Source organism: Leptonychotes weddellii, chromosome 8 (genome assembly GCF_054177405.1).
Source record: "Leptonychotes weddellii isolate Sample4059 chromosome 8, ASM5417740v2, whole genome shotgun sequence".
NCBI lineage: Eukaryota > Metazoa > Chordata > Mammalia > Carnivora > Phocidae > Leptonychotes > Leptonychotes weddellii.
In genome coordinates this window covers 110387961-110409736 of record NC_138376.1, presented here as the reverse complement: position 1 = coordinate 110409736, position 21776 = coordinate 110387961, and the positions used below count along the sequence as shown (strand labels likewise).

Here is a 21776-nt window from a genome sequence, read left to right as displayed (position 1 = left end):
CAAAAGACTCCACCCCAAAACTGCTAGAACTCATACAGGAATTCAGTAAAGTGGCAGGAAATAAAATCAAAGCACAGAAATCAGTGGCATTCCTATACACCAACAACGAGACTCTCTCATTTTGACAAGGCTCTTGTCTTCCCACCCTTCAGGTCTAGAAGATTCTGAGTCCTGACATGATCTCATAGCTGACTTCCCTCATCCATACCCTCAAATTCAGCAAGGCACAGCAAAGCATAGGCCCCTCTGAAATGTTACAGTATCTTTTGTTCCAGAGCACAGTTAGTTTCTAGTACTCATTCCTGGAAATGTGACATAGAATTCCTCTACTTGTAATTATGAGGCTGTGAGTTACACTACATTGTTTTTTTTTCTCCGTGCACTATGCTCAAATTACCTTAAAACCAGAATCTGCATTTAGAGAGTTTCTAAAGCACATGTTTCTGCCTTTTTTCACAGCCTTCAACTATAATCTTTGTGATAGAATTTTTAATTTATCCATATTTACCTATATTTAGGTCCTTAATGGTCCCTTCTGACTGAGTATATAATGTGAGAATAAAAACCCAGCTCCAACAATGCCCATATGACTTGACCCCTGCTTTTCTTTCTGACCTCAGATTCTACCATATTCTCTCTTGCTCCCTAAGCTCTCACTGGCCATTTGTTCCTGAAACTCATTAAGCTCTTTCGTGCCTCAGGGTCTTCGCATTTCCAATTCTTTCTGCCAGGAATTCTCCTACCCCATTTTCACCTGGCTGCATTCTCTGTCCCTTTAGGTCTGGCTTAAACAGCATCTCTTCACAGACACCTTGCCAACGACTCTGTGGCCCCATTCTTTCCTATCATAGATGCTGACAGAAAGTAAGTTTTCATTATTGTTCAGTGTCTGGCTCTCTTCTGAGGAGGTGAAGTGTCAGAGAATAGGAATTTGTCTTTCTTGTTCGTTGCCGTTTCCCCACCGCTTCACACATAGCACATTTATGATAAAAATGGGCAGAGTAAATGATAAAGATGTATTGGTGCTTTTTGTCTGTGTCAGGCTCCACATCTCCCTTAGGAGGAGCATCCTTTTAAGCCTTCAATTTTCTTCCTAATGACCTAAAATTCCTTTTTCATGTTCTCTGTATTTTTTTGTTCTCCCATCTGTGAGGAAGAGAAACCCTTCTTTCCAGCGTTATTCTTCTAGCCCATCTCTTCTCAGACCTTTACCTGCCAATCCCTCCTTCACCTGTTTAAGTTTTCTATCACCCTGACATGATCCTTCTCTGGATTTCTGGATCAAGATGGAAGACAAAGGCTCCCTTTCTCCAAGTCAACCAGACACAAGGAGAAGTGAAACCAATAAAGTAGGAAACACCCGTAATCCAAATATCACTCTTTTCAACAGGCTGCTCAGTATTAGGAAAACTGAGCCCAGACAGGGCAAGACTCTGATGAAAGAAACAAGATCCAAGGGTTCTCTGGTCGAGTGAGCAGAACAGAGAGATCGCTACAGGCGACGCCCTCTAAGAGACACTGAGTGACTCTGGCTGGGAACAGGAGGTCTGAGATGCATGGGAGCACTGGGGAGATGTTCTGATCCCTACTTGGCTTCAGGTGTCAGAAGTGATGATGTGAAATGTGGCAACGGGTCAGCATGTCATCTCTGCAAGAAGCAGGATGTGGGTATGTTATAGTAAACAAGAAAGGATCTGTGGTAAGCAGCCTGCATGGACAACTCCAGCTCACCCAATGAACACTCAGCTTCCTGTCACCATACAAAACGGTTGCGATCAAAATGAGGCTAGGAGAGAGAAATGAGTGTAGCGCAGAGAGAAGCCATTCTCCAAAGAAGGTGGTGGGAAAGAGGCAGAAATTCAAGCTGCCCTAGCTCAGTTCCCTAGCCTGTCTCCAGTACTATCCTTTCGCAAACAGCTGGCTCAGAAAGAACCAATTTAAGATTGAGTAATCATAAGAAAAGAAATAGCATGGAATGTGTTCATAAATATCATGAGAGAGAGAGAGAAAGTGGAATGTGACCATCTCCCTCCAAAAAAGGGCAACTCAACAATACAAATCAGAAAAAATGATTAATTAATGATCAAATAATTCTCCATTAAAGAAAAGAGGTCAAAGATGAAAATCTGAGATTAAATAAAGAAGGCAGAGCAAGAGAAGAGTGGAGAGCTTAAGAAATAAATAAAATACAAAGTATAAAACTACATAAAACTGAAAGTCACATTATAAGCAGTAAAAGGAAAAACTGCCTTTGGTAAAGACAGTGGGGGTTTAGGTTTCTGCAGTACCGTGGACTAGATACACAGAAAAACTTTCCTACTGTGAAACACTAGGTGCTAAATAAATTACAACAAATATACTTTCAAATATATTGCTGAGCAGACAAGAAAGGAAGGGAAATCACTGGGAGTCAAAAAAAAAAAAAAATCCATACAGACAAAAACAGAACAGAGTAAAAACCAGATCACTAACAAACACAGAAATTAGGGCTGCCATGGGGGCAAATGCCCACACCAGAATCAGAGTGCTCTGTGGACTATGGCCATGGATATGGATGATCGTGGCCTTGGGCCTGCGCAAATTGGAGGAGTGCGTACGGCACCCATGGGCCTTATCCCACAGAGGGGCCAGAGCTTCAGTGAAAGGATAGGCTCGAGGAAGTGCTCATCAGGCTAAATAAACAGCTTCCTTTTCCTAATTGTTAAGATCTTTTTAATCAAAAATATTTCATTTCACTGAATTTTGTGCTGCATTGAGATCATCATTTTTCCTCATCTTGTGGTCATTTAGTAAGGTCTGCAAAGTCAGAGAACAGCTTTTATGCTTACACCAAATAACTGGGGCAGATATGCTAGTGTTTCTTCCAGATTCCCTCTTCAGGGCCCATGCGTCCATCCCCTAGATGTTGGCAATACTGGTCGCTGGCCACTGTGAGCTGCATCCCTCATTGGGAACTGCCCTCAGCTGCAGGGAACTGTGTTGCCCGGGTCATGCCCCTTCCCCGGGGGGCGGGGGGGTGAGGGGGCAGTCTAAATCCAGTGTCTGACCCATGCCAGGAAACAAACACCCAGCCCCTCTGCCTCCACTTACGGCAACTCTGACATCCCAGCTCTAGACATCCCAGGATGCCAGTTACAACCGCAGTGTGGGTCAACTTCTCCTTCTACCCAACACTGCCTTCCTCCCTTCCGAACAGGTGTTTCTCCCAAGAGCCCCCTTCTCCTGCATGCACCCTCCGTCCCTGAGCCAGTTCACAGGAAGGCCAATCTAAGACCATGCCATGCACGTGTGAGTGCCATAGACGAGACACATTTAAGTACAAAAACATTTGTAGTACATCACCATAAAGAAATGTATAAAAAGTAAAAGCTCTTTGTAATCTCGTCCTGTAAAGATAGTCACTGTCAAAAGGATAGGTATACTCCTGAAAGGTCTTTTCCTACGTATCTAATGGGCATTCCATTCACTATTTTAGAGAATTAGATCACACTATAGCCAGTTTTCCGCAATTTTTTTTTTTAAGATTTTATTTATTTATTTGACAGAGACACAGCGAGAGAGGGAACACAAGCAGGGGGAGTGGGAGAGGGAGAAGCAGGCTTCCCGTGGAGCAGGGAACCTGATGCAGGGCTCGATCCCAGGACCCTGGGATCATGACCTGAGCTGAAGGCAGACGCTTAACGACTGAGCCACCCAGGCGCCCCAGTTTTCCGCAATTTTTTAACTTAAAAATGTTTTGCGGTGATACCCCATTTTTCTTAAGCACTTCAAAGTACCACACTGCGTGATTATGTGCTATAATTTACTTAAGCACTCACTAATAGATATGTATCTTCATTCTGATTGTTGCAGTTTCCAGTAACCCTGCAACGGTATGTTATGCATATGTTTTTATGCACCCATGTGAATACCCCAGAGGAATAAATTACTAGATGTGAAGCTCCTGGATCCGACGTCACCATCGCCTTTTGAGCTGACTTTCTCCAAGGCTCCTCTGTCATTCCCTGCTCCCAGTGCCTACTGCCTTTACCCCAGTTCCGGCTGTCCCTGTTCTGGACTGTTGCGGTAGCCCCTTGGCTAGAGCTACCGGCGTCAGTTTTCCTTCAAATTCTATCCATGCTTTATCTTGGCCTCGGAGTTATCTTATTAAAAACGTTTAAGAACTTCTCAGTTTATAACTTCCAATGACTCCCCCTTGCTTCCAGAATAAAACCAAAACTCCCGTTGTGATCTGGTCCCCAATTCTCTTTCCAGTCCCCTTCCAGCTTCTTCCAGGAACCCAATCAACAGACTATGTATAGTTTCCCAAACTCACCACACACTTCCAAGTATCCATGCCTCTGGGCTTTGTTGTAACTGCAGCTTGAGATTCATTACGGTTTTTTTTTTTTTTTTCCAAAATCCAAGCTCTATCAAGTGTTACTTTCATGGCGCAGTTGTCCCCACCACCTAAAAATCCCCCACAATCTCTCATCAAAAGTAAGAAAAAAGGGCACGTATTGAATGGAGCACTGGGTGTTACATACAAACAATGAATCATGGAACACTACATCAAAAACTGATGATGTAATGTATGGTGATTAACATAACATAATAAAATAAAATAAAAAAAAAAAAAGTAATTACTTCTTTCCCTGACCCACCTCAGGCCTCTGCTTACAACACTAGCCCATTCAAGTAACTCTTACACATCCTTTAACTTGCTGGTCCCTCTAAGCTGCTGGAAGCCTCCGCCTGTCCTCCAGGCCCCTCATCTGTTGCTCCGTTTGCCTGGAATGCCTCCCCACAGCCCTGCCAGCTCATCATCACCGAAGAGAAGGGGTCCGAAATAGCATAACCTCCAAGAAGCCTCCCCTGAGTTGCCCCTTTTCCTTGCCTGAGCTCTAGTAGGATGTTATATTTTTCTTTCACAATGCTGAGCAAAATCATGACGGAATCAGTGACAGTGTCATTGCTGGTTTCTCCTCCCAGTGGGATGTGAACTCTGGCAGAGTAAGGACCAGTCGATTTCCTCTTGGTTGCATCGTCACATCTCCCTTGGTGCTTTATATGTTTATTTCTTGGCTCTTTGTTTTGAAATCATCTAAGACTCACAAGAAGTTGAAAAATAACACAGAGAATTCCTGTGTCTCCTTCACCCGGCTTCTCCTAAGGATAACATCTTACACAAGCCTGGTACATTTTCAAACCAGAAAACTGACATTGGCATAACACTATAACTAAACGACAGACCTATTCAGATTTTACCAGTTTTTACAGGCACTCGTTTTCTGAGGAGGCATATTATCCTATGAAATTTTACCACATGTACACACTTGTGTAACCTTTACCACAATCAGGATTCCGAAGAGTTCCATCACCACCGAGGAAGTCCCTAATGCTACCTCCTTAGGGTCACACCCTTGCCCAGCCTGAGCCCCTGTCAACTATGGATGTTTCCTCCATCACTATATTTTAACATTTTGAGAATATTATATAAATGTAATCTTTTCCAGTGCTTTATGAAAGCTGGTTTACACCTATTTAGTCTCTACTTTGTATAGATCAGGGGCTTCACAGGCAAAATGTTATTTAAGAGTTACAACTACCCTGAGGTAGCTACTATTATTCTTCTGGTTTTATAAATGAAGAAATTAGCTTTAAAGAATTTTAGTAACTTTCCCAGAGTCAAAAAGTGGTTAAGCGATAATGTGAGGCCAGACAATGAAACCCCAGAGCCAATGCCTTTAACCTCTCTTAATACTTCTTGTACATAAGAGTACATACTTTTGAAGCAATTAATAATTGAATGAATGATTAAATGCCAAAGACTATTTCATTTCTAAGTCCTCTAAGAAGGCCTGCTAGAACAGGAATTCAATGAATGTTTGGTGAGTAAAATGTTTGGTTAATCATTCTAGAAAACCCAGAAGAAAAAGAAAGATGGTTACACCTGGAGAAAAGTCACCAGGCTATTCTTCTGGATCGACCATGACATCCAAAGCTGTAAGACAGGAGCACAGAATGCAGAACCAGTCAGGAGACTCATTCTTGTCTTTGCTAGGAATATGAATAAATGCATTAGTGGTATCTCAAGCATCTCAGTAAGGATTATTTGACCAGGTTTATCCTACCTCTGGCAAATTCATATTCACTGGATAGAGAAATAGAATATTTGCTGGTCCTTACTGATATTTGGGTCCTGTCTTGCACCTTGGAGTCATGCTCCCTTCCTTACTCAAATTTTACTAATAAGCTCCTATCTGATTCTCATGTCATCTTTGGGATGCAAGTCTTTCCCTGGAATACCAGCTTATGGGCCTAGGTGCTTATGACCTAAGTCCTCAGACGCTTTGCCCAGGGTCAGGCTGGGTATCATCCCTGTACCTACAGGATGAAACCACACCAATCAGGCCACATTCCTCGGACTCTGGCTCTTTTCAGAGTCTCAGGCATCTCCACTTGGCCTGTTTTAACACTGACTGACACATAGAAATGATAGCTTTTATGTTCACTTTTATTTCCCATCAAGTGGATCCAAAGTTGCCTGAGGGTGGCTTCTAGTGGTAGCAGCCTTCTTTTGAAGGTTTATTACACTACATTGAGAGTGTCCTGAAGGTTGTGGGCCTGGTTAGTAAGGTGGTATGCACCGTGAGGGGGTAGGGAGTGGAGAAGATGAGCCCCCGAGGGTGGAAACTCTGTCTATTCTACTTTCTGGTTATCCATCAAGCTACAGAAAGAAATAGGGGAAAGGAAATACTAAGGTCTGACTGATATAAGCGTGAATCAGGAGTAGTTGCTACTCAGTTGGAAAACTACAAAGATTACAACCAATTGCACAGATGGAATGAAAAAGGCGATCAGACACTCCAGAAAAATGCACAGTAATATAGCTACGGCTACTAAACACAATGGAAACAGTTAATGTTCTTTAATTCCACAATGGGATTGGTTAACCCTGATATATTTGGCACAACCATTTCCTGAAAAGGGACTTCAAGGCAAGAAAACTTCTATTATGGAGACACTGATACAAAGGAGATTCAGTAGGAGCCATAGGTGAACCCATTCTCTAGATAAGATGTGGTAAAAAGGGAATCAGAACTTACTCATATATCCAGCTATATGGTGGAATAAATGCTCCAAACTTACTCTCCCAATGAAAACCACCACCAAAAAAAAAAAAAAAAAAAAAAAGCGTAATTAAATATTTAAGTAACCATGTATTAATTTCTCTTTTATCCTTTCAGTGATTGTTTTTGCAAAAAGAAAAAAAGGTACACACCCACACATATAAATGCCTACATGTTCCTATCTGTGTGTCTCCCCTTCTTAAATACACATATCATACTATATAATCTTGATTTTGTTGTTTCATAACGTATCCAGGATACATGAAGCATCTTTTAAAAATTAACTGCTATGTGACAAAAAGTAGTGAAACTGTAGATGTCAAAATAAAGTGAGGGACAAACCATGAATCATGGAACACTAGATCTAAAACTAATGATGTAATGTATGGTGATTAACGTAACAATAAAAAATTAAAAAAAAAATAAAGTGAGGGAGAATCCCAGGAGATCAGCAAGCACCAGAGGCCAGCTTTTGTCCAGAAGTGTCTGTCAACCACAGTGACCCTAGCTTTATCTTTGGATATTCTGTGGAATTCAGGAGATAGGAGATAAAGACTGCCCAAGGTGGGGAGCCCCACTGAGGCCCCCACCTAAAGCTAGTACCCCAGAGGGTTACACCTTCAGTGAAAGGGTGATCCTCAACCTGGCAGAGAAGAGGGCACTAAGGAAAACATGGCTACTGGAACCTGAGCTCTGTACTGAGAAGAAAGGGAAAGAAAAATTACCCTGAAAATTCATAACCATAAGATAGCCATCAGAACCTTAAGATAGCAATCATGTGGGTTTGTGGCCTGATATGAGCTTTCAGGAAGACGTAGTGATCTGAAATGTGTGTTCTTTTTAAGCTCAAGTTAAGAATATAAAAATTTGCCACCATTTAAACTAAAAAGCAATTCAAAAAATTTCGGAGTATTGGTAGCTTACTGATCATAGCCTCCGGCCAAAGTGCAATTGAGTTTGAAATCAATAATAGAAACATAAAAATCCCTGCACATTTGGAAATCTAAAAACATGTTTTAAAAACTTGGGGATCAAACACAAAATCATAATGGACTCTAGAAAATATTTAGAAATAACAGTAATAAAAATGGTAGATACAATTCTTGTGGGATGTAGTTAAAGTGTTAATTGAGGGAATTTTACAGGCTCCTATACCTACAGTAGAAGAGAATGTGCAAAAATTAATGAGTGGGGTATACATCTTCAGAAGACAGCAAAGAATAGCCAAATGATTAATGAAATAGAAAACAAGCATACAGGAAAGAATCAATGAAGCACCTCTACAAGCGCAGGAAAAAAATCTGATAAAATGTAGCAATCATTCTTGATAAGAATTCTCAGCAAACAAGGACTAAAAGTCCCCTGTTGGGGAGTATGGCACCCCAGAAATGCTCAGATTCGCAGGGGCGGAGGTGATAGACATGTCTTGGGACATTTGTATTTCCTTGTAGCATACCGTTTAGGAACCTTTTTTCCTGGAGAATCTCTTACATATGTGGAGCAGGAGAATGAATGTACAAGAATGTTCAAAGCAGTATTGCCCAGAATTGTCAAAAATTTGGAAACAAGCCTACTATTCATCAATAATAACATAGATAGATTTCTCTGATGATAATTCTAAAGACAGGTCAGATCTTTTAAGAAATCAGAATTTTTTCCTCTTTCGTGCAAATTTCAACCCTCTAGTTTAATCAACTGCTGATTTGCACCAGAAAATAAAACATATATCCACCTCCTCCAAAATTTCCAGGTGAACTAAGCTGGAAATTGTGGGTGAGGAGGTGGTAGCAGACCCACTTCTAACTTCTGACATAAACCCCACCAATGGTATACTGTTTTCCCTTGAAGCCTTTTACCAGTATTTGAACCTTTCCCTCTAACTTCTACTGCCTTCAAGAACCGTAAGAACTCCTTCTGGGGTTCTGAATGGCATGACCATACACACCTTGGAATTTCAAGAACTTGTACACTGTAACCTTTTGAATGAGTGTTTGCAACAGGGCAGTGTAAATATTTTGCTAAAAGGTGCTCTCATCTCTCAGGACATTCTCTGTGATGTGAGGCCACTTTGGGGGCAAATGGAAGGAAACTGACACTCTTTGACTACTTGTCATCCTGCTGGATCCTGTTCTAGATACTCTGTGTCTTTCATTGTCCTCCACAATAACCCCAAGTGAGTTAGGTTTCGTTGAGCCCACTCATCACATTAGAAAGTGGTGGATCCAGAATTAAAACCCACATCTTTCTCCAAGGCTCATGTTCTTTTGACTACATCTGGTCACCTTATGCCTCACACAGGTGACATCACACCATAAGGTGGGTCATTTTTGCATTCTAATAACTAACCCTCCTTTTATGGGTTCAGAGTTTTAAACTGATCCATTTTAAATTGAATTCCACTCCAAAACAAATTGACCAAGGCTTCTTTCACTCTCTGTCAAGTGACAACAAATAAAATAATTAAACATATCCATAAACCTCACAGAAGACTATTTTTATTGTGTTAGAGAACCACTGCCAATCAAATAGCATTGATAGAAGTCTCTTTTTCAAAAAACTATTTAGACCTTTTGTCACATAAAATCACTGAATAATCAAACTCTTGCTCTCTGTCTCTCTTTCTCTTTTTAATAAAAGGGGACTCTGGTCTATTATTAGATAGGATTGCATTAAAATGAATATGCACAAGGCAACTCTAAGTACAGAGGAGAGACATCCAGCCAACTACAACTTGAATTTAGAGTTACCACCTGAGAATAAAATTAAGAACAATCTAATCTAATCTAATCTAATCTAATCAAAGTTAATTAAGTAATTAGAGCATCCTTTTGTAAAAGCATCCTGTTAGGTGGCTATGGATCAATGACTGCCTATATTCAGTGCCTTGGGTATAATATCACGATGGCCTGACCAGAATACTATTGTAACAGTGGAATTTGAAGCCTGCTTAAATGAATTACAGGCTTCCCAAAAAGGATATGTTAACAGGGAAAAGTATCATCATCGTGGGCAGGCTTATGGGTATAACAGGGCAAGAGTGGGTCTCCAGCTTTGCATAGAGGACAGGCACCCCAGACCACCCAAGGTAGCTTCCGATCTACCTAGTGTAAGTCAGTCCCTATGGAGCAGACTAGTAATCTGACCACCTGCCACTAATATCATCCATTTACTGCCCCTTGCCTTGCATTTGAGTTCACCCAGAAGTCTTCTGGCTATTCTTTGTCTTTAAATTGTTCTGTTCTAGAGAGAGTTTATGCAGATTATAGTCTGCCTGACATTTTTTTTTTTTGTCATTACAAATTATTCAGTTATCTTTCTGAGCTAAACTTTAGTCTGTAGTCATTTAGTTAGCATTAGTTCATTGGCTGAGAGAAGGATCACCTTAGAAAAGACTGACAAAATTGAGCGTCTAGGTCTTTGGTCCTGGACTACAGTGACATTTAAATACTGTCCCAGCACACTGGGACACCGTCAAATGGCCACTTTGCTCCCTCTGAATTGTTATGGAGATAGGAGAGGAAAAAGGCTAAGGTTTTCTTTGTTTTGTTTAGTTTAGATTATATGCATAAACAAACCAGGAAAACATGTAGAAATTTCTGTGTGTAGTTTGCCATGGGGAAAGAACTTTTGGAAAGGTTGGTGCGTTTGTTTTTGAGTATTGTATCAATTGCGTATCAATGTTATTTCTTCCTCTAGGAACATTAACCTTTAAATTTAGAGCATAAGCATCTGCCAATGACAATATGTTTGCAAATGGCAATACATGTGAGGTTTTCTTATTATAAAAGGAATAAATGCTCAGTATGGAAATTCGTGTGGACTTTTGTTTTGGCCCTTTAAATTATTCTGTGATGATCTCTGCTGTATGGGCAAAAGCGGAAGGAGTCAACAAACAAATGGTCATCCCTGGAACCCAAAAGGCCCGAAGATGCATCTATACAGCCTGAGTGTCTGCATTCCGTCTGCCCAACAGCATTGCGAGAGTTGTGTTCTGGCATTTGATCCAACTGAATTCTTTGTCATCTGCTTAGGCCCCTCTAGAATTGCTGATCAGTTCTGGATTTTTTTTTTTTTTTTAATGGCTGAAGAATGCCTCTCGCCAACTAAGAGCCCGGAGTTTAGACTAATTACTTTGAAGGTCAGCACTTCAGGAAGGTGCCAAGATTAAGGAGAAAATCTATTCTCTGTGGATGATTCTTTTGCCCTAGAGCTTTCTTTCTTTCTCCTTCCTTACTACCCTTTTTGCTTGAGACTCTTCAAGCCTAGGGCATGGATCACACATGATTGACCAGGTCCAATATGGCAGGCATTATTCTCCAGGTAGGACCGAGCAAAGCAAGAACAGACTGCTGTGGCCTGTTGTGGCTTCACTCAGTGCACCAGTCCTGGTGCTGGGATCTCAGTCTCGGGGATAAGTAAGCTTCCTCTTGCCAACTGCCTCTTGTTTTTATAAGATCCCCTTTGAGAGTAAGTGAAATTATGTGAGAGCGTTTAACATAGTGACTGGCGCACAGCACTCAATCAATTTGCCAGAAGGTCTATTGGAGATTTCTCCCCATTTTCCTGGCTTGCTTGACTTTGCAAGATAAAATGCGTAAGAAAGTTGTTCTGTGTATCCTGCAACGTTAATAGAGAAGACACTCATCCAAACAGACAAGATTATTTACAGGCAGCCTCTGCTGAATGAGGCTGAGGCCTAGGAGACTAGTTCACTTCAATGAACTGATCTGATTTAGACCACCTCAAATCCTTGGTGAAAATAGGTGGAAGTATAAATTATAAATTTAAAAAGAAAAGCAGATTTGACTGAAAAGCTTCTCCTGATAAAGCAGAACAAAATCGCTTTCAGGAATTCTTAGTAAAATATTTGCTGGGTAGGCACAGTTCATTTGTTAGGATACCCATACGGAATGTACTGGATCATTTCTTGCCAAAAATATTCTTTTGCAATCGTGTAGCCATGAACTGTGCCTTCTGGCAAGCCCCAAGATGAGTTGCAGATGACACTGGATACATTTAGTAACCATTTTTAAAAACGTAGCTAATTCTATCGATAAAACCTGATTTTCACATATTAAAAACAAGCACATTGGGTAAATGTGGGAACTTAAATCTGTACTCAATGGTTGAAACAAGAAGACAAGGCAGGAAGATGATCTTTTTTTGCCAAAACTTGTATTTTGCAAACTGGCCTGTAAAACTGTATAAAACCACAGGCTCCATGGTGTGAAATAATGTATCAAATGGAAACAGTAATGAGCACAAATGAACAGCTTTTGTTAAATAGCCTCAAGGAAAAGGATAAACAGTGGCTTCTGATCCAGATTCTGCATAACTCCCTTTCTTATTCTGATGCATTCTCCTAAATTAGAAATTGTGGTCAGCTCAGAACTTCTGTACGTAGCTAAAAATATCTATCAGGCGAACAATGAAAAGCGAAGTTAGGTCTGGTTTGTCAAAAAGTAGAGTACCCGCTGACAGCAAGCACCTCATTGGTCAGGGTCTGGGTTGAGTCCTGGCTGCACCATGGACCTCAGGCACACGACCTGTAGAGTGGGAACCCCATCTGTAAAACCCTCCAATAGAAGCATCTTCTATGAAGTGAGAATGACGGAAATTCCTAGCGTTTGGGGCTTTGAGGGTTGAATACGCAATTAAAGTAAAGCCCTTAGCACAGTACCTGTCCCCCATAGCATGGAGCAGAAGTTAGTGCTCATTATTAGACTTTCCAGCCTCTTGAGTTGTTTGTGGGTTTTGCCTCTATGGGGAGGGACACAGTGAGAGAAGTCTCAGAAAGTGCAAATGGAACTGCTCTTCCACTGGCTGGAAACAAAAAAGAAAGGCAATCTCAAGTGCCTCCGGGTACGTGGTGTCTTCTATAAAACTCTAAGGTTAATTGCAGCAGGAAGGAGGTGCAGGTAGCACTTCTGAATATTCAGACAAAAATGTTACTGTGTTAATGAATCTAGGGGCTGTTTTTCTTTGTTGACTCAAGGCTAATTTTGACAGCATCTTCTGGGCATGCGCGTGCTTATATTATTTTCTAGGCATGGGAGTGCTGAGGCTTCTTCCTGTTTTGTTAATTGTGCTTGTATGAAGGCAGTCATTCTAATTTTGTAGTAGATTTTTAAGGTGAGGAAAGGGGAGGGGCCCTCTGTAAGGTCAAGCGGTGAGGTGACCCAAAAGGGCACAGAAAACTTGTCTCCGTTCATGCCATCCAATGTAGGCACACCACCACTTATGCTCATAAGTTTCTTGTTTCCCATTCTTTCCCAGTTTCCCCTTGGCAAACAATGAACAAAGTGGTAGAGCACCCAAAAGCAGACTGGGACAGAAGAGCTCCTTCTGGTTTCTTCTGGGACACGCTTCCTTCATTTTCACCCTGTCCACCAAACCTCAGCAGCACAGCCCAGCACCCAGTGTGTTTGTTCCTTTGTGTGAAAGGAGCACAGACGTAACCTACAGGATAAAGGGACATTCTGGAGACAGAAACCTCTTGGCAGGTGCTCTTCAGAGGAGTTTAGGAGAAGTGAGCGGGGCTCCACACATGCTCTCTCCTCACTGTTCCCCAGCTTCTTGTCTTCCCACCCTCCCACCTGTCCCCCAACACATCCTCCAAAGTCAGAATTATACCTCAACTTCCGTTCCTAAGAGAGCTATAAAAAGGCACGATGAAGGAAAGTCCTATCCAGGATTTGCTATTTGCAGTAAGATAAGCAAATCATTAGCATGGTCATCCCACAGGCACAACTAAAAGTTAATAAAATTTGCGTAGGTGGAAAGTCCACTGGCTCCTTCCTTGGGGGGAAATGTTCCTTCTGATATCAGCTGATGTGACACAGCACATTTTGATCCAGCTAAAACAGGTAAGAGTTACCTCAAAACGCCCACAGGAACTATAGTAATTTCAGGGCACCCACACAGCAAATCATTGTTTCTTCTACAAAGAAGGAGATGGGGTTGGGGTAGAGCGAGAAGGGGAAAAGTTGAGAGAGAAGGAGGAAGAAAGATATGTACACAGAGAAGGAAGAAGAAAAATAGTGTGTTCCTTTCCTCTTTTCCTTTTTAATCAACAACTAATATTGCATCTTGTTCCTGGATTCCCAAACAAGGTCATACAAACATCCTGATTTGGCGGGTCTTAATTTTTGAGAACAAGAAGCGTGTGTCTATTTTATAATATGCATCACATTATTAATGTTACTGAAGATCAGGTCTACCATTTCTCAATCACATGCTTCAAATACGTATCGAACTTACAGATATAAATATGGAAAAAAGATTATCTCCTGAGACACTTTTGTGGCCCTTTGGCCCAGAGAGAGTGGGAACTCTGAAGTGACACACAGTGTGTGACCAATCTCTACAACTTCTAGGCTATTCAAGGAAGATTTTACTCATCGAACCTGCTTGTCTGCATATCTGAGTTGCTGGTCTATGGCAGGGCCAGCTCTCACAAATTTCCTCTGGAGTTTCAGAAACTGAACAGAAACTGTTTAGTCAATTGTATAACATATCGGACTTTCTTTGAGAAGAACTTCTTCAAAAATCAGATTTTGATAGTTGTTTATAAGAATACGAATGAGAATGTACAAAAAATGGTGCTGGCAGAGAATAAATGGAAAAAAATACGCCTTTCTTGGCTCAGATAGAAAATGTCCATGATGAATCTCATCAGTCTTACTGTATCTATTTTTCATAAAAACTTAAACAACAAATTACTTAAAATCCTATTAGTGTTTACTCAGTTTACATTTAATAGTTGTTCTCAATATTTGTTACTTATCATAGTTCTTAAAACTCCTGATTTTGTTTGGGCAGCAATGTGCCCAAGCCCTAAGGATAAATCATAATTTGTTCAAGCCCTCATGGTAAGCTCATTTCCTTCTCCCACTTGCTTTCCCAGCCTCCCGTGCAGCTGGTTCTAGCCACGTGACTCTTCTAACCAACAAAACCAAGGGGAAATCTGCTGACAGGCCTTATAGGGAATATTCATTATCCTGATGAAGAGACAAACACAAGGGGAGAGCTCCCCAAAAAGATTCTTCCTCTTCCTGCCTTGAACATGGTTGCAAAGGGAGTGATGTTTGGGACTTTACCAACCCTTGAGACTGTAGGTAGCAAGTCCAAGGACAAAAAGCCAACACTCTGGAGATAAAAAAGTAGACAATAAAAAATGCCTAAGTCTCAAATGATAATACGGAGCAATACCATCCTGAAGCTACATGCTTACAGGCTTCTTGTTTTGTGAGATATTAAATATCTTTATTGCTTAAGCCACAGTTGGATGGATATTCACTCAATAAATACTGAATTATTTAGGCATTGCTCCTGAGGCTTGGGTTGCAGCAGTAAATCAAACACACAACCTCTCTGGCCTCACAGGGTGTGTACCAAGCCAGAGGAGACATATGCTACAGAAATAAAAGAATAAACAGAGAAAGTGCCAGGTAGTGGTAATCATTATGGAGAATACAAAGCAAGGTAAGGAGATTGAGAATAATGGAAAGCTAATTTATATTGAGTATTCATGGAAGCTCTTCTAAGAGGTAATCATTTGAACAGAGACTTGAATGAATTAAAAGAGTGAGTCAGGTGGATAGCTGTGGGGGTTCTGTTACTTGCAGCTGAAAGCATCATTAACTTAAACATCCAATAAGTTTGTAGTCATTCGTCAAAACAGAGCTCCAACATCATTTCTGGGAGGTCTTCCAGGACCTCCCAGTCACTAAAATCAATCCCTTCCTCTTCTAGGATAATTCTTCACCTTAGACCCATGCACTATTATCTATACCATGCCTTCTTCTACTTTACTTGTTGATAGAGCTTATAAAGTCACTTTCTCTAGACATTGAGACTCTTGAAGGACAGGATCAATTCTTAGTCACTGCTATCTTGGCTCTTAGCACTCGGTACTACTTCCCTAGTGAGCTCCATGAACACACAAATAATTATTGACTTGACTAGAGCTTCTGTCCTTTGAATGTTCTGGATATAAATGTGTGGTTTCCACCGTAGTGTGATTAAAAGTGGGCACCTACAGAAAATGTTGTTAAAGTGTGGTTATTTTTTGTGTTGAAGAAATTTGTCTTGCAAGCATTGAACCAGCTGACTGCTTCAAGTCTCCATGAAGGTGTACAGATTAAATAGGTCACTTAGGCAGAAAATCTTTGGTTTCTATTTAGGAGACAAAAATATATAAGGTGGTTGAGAAGCAACCTGGTTCCCTATCAGGTACATCTGTCTAATCACATTATGTCCTTGGTCTTTGGAAAAGGCTATCCAAAAAATGATGTAAGACCACTCACCTAGATTAGATAATTACAGTCTCCTCAGTATTTCTCCTGGTAGGGGAGGAAAACGTTCATTTTGTTTACTGATCTTGAAGGAATGCCCATCTGTGGACCTTCCCTCTTAGGCAACCCAACTCACTTCAGTGCAGAAAGAAAGCATATGATTGATTTAACACAAAATGAACTGGGTTTTACCATAAAATATGACCTAACAAATATTACATTTTTAACTTCAAAGGTGAAGAGAAAGGAAAAGGGTATATGAAGAAACTTAAAACATCAGTGAAGCCTTAAAAAAAAAAACAGAAAAGAGTTTGGTTTTAGGTACCTGTGTGAAAATTTAATAAAGAGAGGATCAGCAGATATTAAGTGTATTTTTATATTAAATCCAGGGTTTGTAGAATAAAGTAAATAATGTGCTTTTTAAAAATTTCCCCTTCATACACTCTCAAACAAAATAAAATTCCCTTCCTTTATGTGTTACATTAACAGATAGTAATATTAGTAATTAATATTAATTAATGTTTGCTTTCCATTTAAGCCAATCTCTTACTTAAAAATCAGAAAGGAAAATAATGTTTTTTAGATTGTAGGGATATAATGATCTGAATTTGTATGCTTCACAACATTTTTCTGAATAACGGCTTAGAGTTAGCTGGTATGTCAATAAATGAAGACTTACTAATCACTTTTTGAAAACACTTGCTAGATACTTTTTCTTTAAGTTTGCATTTGAGATTTCAAATTACATTTTCCATATTTCCTAAGGAAACAGGTATCATACAGTTCCCATCACAAGCAAAAGCAAACTTTCAAGGAATCTAGACTAGGTTGGTACATATAAAGTCTTCATCACGTCTTTACAAGATCACACTTATAACACCAGAGACAGTTCCTGAACAAATAACTTTGAGGCTAAACTCAGATATAAAAGCCCAAATTCCAGAAAAACTTATCTTGGCACATGCTGGTTTGCTTGGGATACCCTGGATGCCCATCCGTGGTTAAACAATCCAAATCTAAAGGTCCTTCTCGGACCCACTCCCCCTCTCCACCGAGAGGGACATCTCATCTTCACCCATCAGTCAAGGTTAGTTTAGCAATAGCCCAGCTTCTGGTCTAGAACAACCCAAGTGACACCAGGGACAAAGATGTACGGGGGAGGTGGTGAGATTTGATGACATGTCTCGCGTAAGCTGAGAAGCTGCAAATGAACGGGATACATACACTTGAGTTAATGGAGAAAGTATGAGAGCTCTTTGTCATTAAAGGGGCTGCTTTGGATAGCAGTTGGAGACATATTTAGAATTTCTGAGAGAAGCACTTTCATACTCATCGTTCTCATTTTTTTTGTTACTCTTCTTCTTTTTCCTTCTCTTTTTGTTTGTTTGCTTGGTTGGTTGCAAGTCTTAGCTGATTCTCTTAACTAGAAGGGTATCTGCTAACACAAAAGTCAACAAACTCACAGGAGACAAAAGACATTCTTGGTTTGATTGCTCCTCATAAACGTCAATGCTCCCAGACCACATAATGTCATAGAGTTATTTGTAATGCTTCTTTAAAAGGGTGACAGGGTTCAGAAATAAACTGCATATGGTAAGAAGAGCCTCCCATGGGTTATCCCTGCAAAATGAGTTGCAAGGCTTTGGGAGTGGTGGTGGTTTCCGGCCATTAGCGTTACTAATCAAGGCCAGCTTTGCATTTATGGAAATCTACACAAATCAGGAAGATACATGCTATGTTCACTCAAGCAACCCTGCCTGATTTCTTCAAGGTTATGCTCAAACAAAACTTTACTCCAATTATCTTTGATTGGAATGCTTTATTATTTTTATATATCCTAGAGATAGAGTCCATGAAGTAGATGCATTAGGTCCATGGGTCACAAAAAGCATATTTAGTGCTTCATGCCCACAGAAAGCAATTACTGTCAACTCTCAATTAACCTTGTTATCAGAGGAAGCATTAGTGGAGACAATACAAATCCTAGATAACCTACCCATGTCTTTCTTGCTGCCACAGTTGCAGCTGAGGAGAGAGAGAGAGAGAGAGAGAGATAATGGGTGCGCCAGGCAAAGCTTGGGGCTCAGAGGTCTCTTCAGGAAAATTTGGGCAGAGGTGCTACTCTGCCCCCTTATTATGCCCCCTGCCTTTCTGCCCTGCACTGGGAAGCAAAAATAACATTACTTTCCCTGCAAACTTCGGGCTGACAAACAAAAGGTGAGGCGCAAAGGAAGACAGGAGAAAGTGGGGTGAGGGGGAGGTAAGCTGCGAGGCCGGCAATCACTGGCAGTCAGAGCCTGGAGGCCTCTGGGGGCCACAGGCAGGTTCTAAGTGGGGGCTGTGCACCCTGCTCCTTAGGAAGCTCCAGCCATGCCCAAGGCTCTCAGGGCACAAGGCGAGTGCTCGGGTGTTTTGTCCTTTCAGATTTCTACTGTGTCAACCAACATGGTAAAAGGTGTTTAATTACAAATATCATAATTAATCGTTTGCACACATGATAAGCATTCTTACACCACAGATGCCTACAGGTATAAGGACATGCCCATCAAATCAGGTCCCAGGCATTGATGTTACTCCCATCCTTCAGACGAAATGTCCCAGGCCAGGAGCCACAGGAACAGTAAAGATGACACCTCTTCATGTGATTCCAAGTGGCTCTACTCCAGAAAGGGATTGCATTTTAACAAGGAAGAAAAACTTCAGTGATAAAACCACACTGAAATTCCAGACCCTGGTGAGCAACTGGGGGTACAGGGGAGGCACAGGAGGGGCAGGGGAGAACCTCAGAAGTCACAGCAAAGACAAGGGCACACCAGAAAGGAAAGATAGGAAATTAACTTGGGGAAAGAAAGGTGAAAAATCATAAAATTATGTTTTAATAAAGAAACAGTTTGTGTTAAAATGTTTATAAAGAGACACATTTGTGTCCTTTGTAAATATGATTTTGCTATAAAATGAATGGAGTCTGGCTGGAAAGAAGCCATGTATCAGTTTTTTGCCTCAGAATAAATTTCTGTTTATTAGCTTGAGAAACTGGGGAAATAGATGCAAAAAGTCAAATGACAGTAAGAAACAGTGGAAAACATAAGATTTCTGGGGAATATTGTCCAGATTCTTCCCAATACCAAAGAGAAATAGAGACAGAGAGACACAGAGAGAGAGAGAGAGAGCAATTTAAGAGAGGGACTTCAGAAAGTACAACCCAGCAATCGCACTACTGGGTATTTACAAAGATACAGATGTAGTGATCCGAAGGGGCACCTGCACCCCAATGTTCATAGCAGCAATGTCCACAATAGCCAAATTATGGAAAGAGCCCAGATGTCCATCGACAGATGAATGGATAAAGATGTGGTATAAATATACAACGGACTATTACTCAGCCATCAGAGAGGATGAAATCTTACCATTTACATCGATGTGGATGGAACTGGAGAGTATTACACTGAGTGAAATAAGTCAGTCAGAGAAGGACAATTATCATGGGTTTCGCTCACATGTGGAATATAAGAAACAGCGCAGAGGATCATAGGGGAAGGGAGGGAAAACTAAATGGGAAGTCATCAGAGAGGGAGACAAACCATGAGAGACTCTTGATTCTGGGAAACAAACTGAGGGCTGCTCGAGGGGAGGTGGGTAGGGGGGATGGGGAAACTGGGTGATTGGCATTAGGGAGGGCACATGATGAAATGAGCACTGGGTGTTATACACAATGAATGAATTATTGAACTCTACACCTGAAACTAATGATGTAATGTATGTTGGCTACCTGAATTTTAAATGAAAAAGAAAGTTGGTTTTTAAAAGGCAAGTGGTTGTAAAAGGGAAAGTGACTCATAATAACAGGGAAGATTATGAAAAATGTAAATATTGACTATAAAATATCAATGGGTACGCCAAAAATAAGAGTTAAAGAAATAAGTGAAGCTGCTCATCTGATTGATTCATTATTCTTTAAATTCTTCTGCGAAGCTCATCAGGTAGGGAAGGTGCATACATATGCAATGAAATGTGATGTTGTGACTTCTGGGTTAAAAGGGAGGGGTGAAATTAAAGGTATAATTACTTCTTGTCCCTTTTTCAAAACACAGAGAAAACAACAAAAATAGTGAAACAGAGGGAAGTATCAAATGTCATCAAACAAACAAGCAAACAAAAAGTCCCCCATCCTTTTTACAAACCATGAAGCATATAAGGACCAAATTCAGGAAGGACACTGAAAGCTGACAAATATCTCAAGTCTCAAGCAGGTGCAAAAAGTTTCTGGCCAAAGTAATGTCAAAAGTGTCTAAAGGGCGTATGCAATGTGTCTTTGATGAGAGTGGTAAGAGGCACAGTTTAAGCCCTAGAGGCACAGTTTGATACAGCATAACAGAGGGAGAGGCAGAGCTAAGAGAAAATGTGTTAATATTGTATTCCTATTTACTTTTGTATTGTGTTACTGTATTCCTTCTAGCCAAGGAAGACTTCCAGAGGCAATGACATGCCTATAGAAATTCCAACGGAATAAGCCAATAAAAAGAAACAAAAAACACACAGACTTGGATTTTCTAGATAATTCTTTCATGCACAGAGTATAAATCTTTATACTTTGTGCCAATGGAAATTTTCTCTTAGATGATTATTCTGATAGAAACTATTTGAATTTTAGATGTCAAGTCCAAAGAAGGAAATAAATAATATGGAAAGCATCTAACTGTGTCAGGTTAAGCAACAGAATTTGAGAGATTTGCTAGCTGGTTTCAATCTGAACACCCATTTAGGTTTTCAAAGGAAAAAGACGAGGGAATGAGCAGAGGAGTGTGACCAGATTATCAGAATCACTTTGTGTTGTTTTCAAGAGCTAAGGACTACTTCATCCAAGAAAATATAATTCAGTACATAGAAAAAGCAATTCAGTGGTGGTCTGGGTGCTCACTAATTGATCTTAGAACAAGCATCTTCTACCAGCTATAGACCTGGAAGGATTTAAAAAATCCTTCTGACTCTGCCTACCATGGACCTCAGGCTTGATACACATGTTAGACCAGACCACCTGGGCTTCTTTTTTTCCTATATGTTGGCTGGCAAAGGAAAGTTCTGATTTGAATTAGGTAACACGCTCTTCCTTGTTTTCACAATTTGAGATTTACAGGAGTTCTCTCCCTCTTTTCCTGGTGATCCACAGGTTAAAATCGATAGAATCTCATGGGGCCCTGGTCCTTTAAAGAAACATGGTTTATGGATGGACAATGGATGATTAACGGACTTGTGAAGGAAATCAAGCAATGGAGGGAATCTAACAGAAAATAATGAAAATCAATGAAGCCAGAACAGACCCAAAACATGAAGCTGCATTTACTTAAGTGGTATTAGCCAATGGCATAAT

The 21776-nt window shown here is 40.6% G+C and overlaps 1 protein-coding gene across 11 annotated transcripts in view; it reads right to left on the bottom strand.

The window, feature by feature from the left end:
- The window catches only part of AIG1 (androgen induced 1), a 373835-nt gene that overhangs the window by 223783 nt on the left and 128276 nt on the right, over positions 1-21776 (bottom strand). The window lies entirely within an intron of this gene.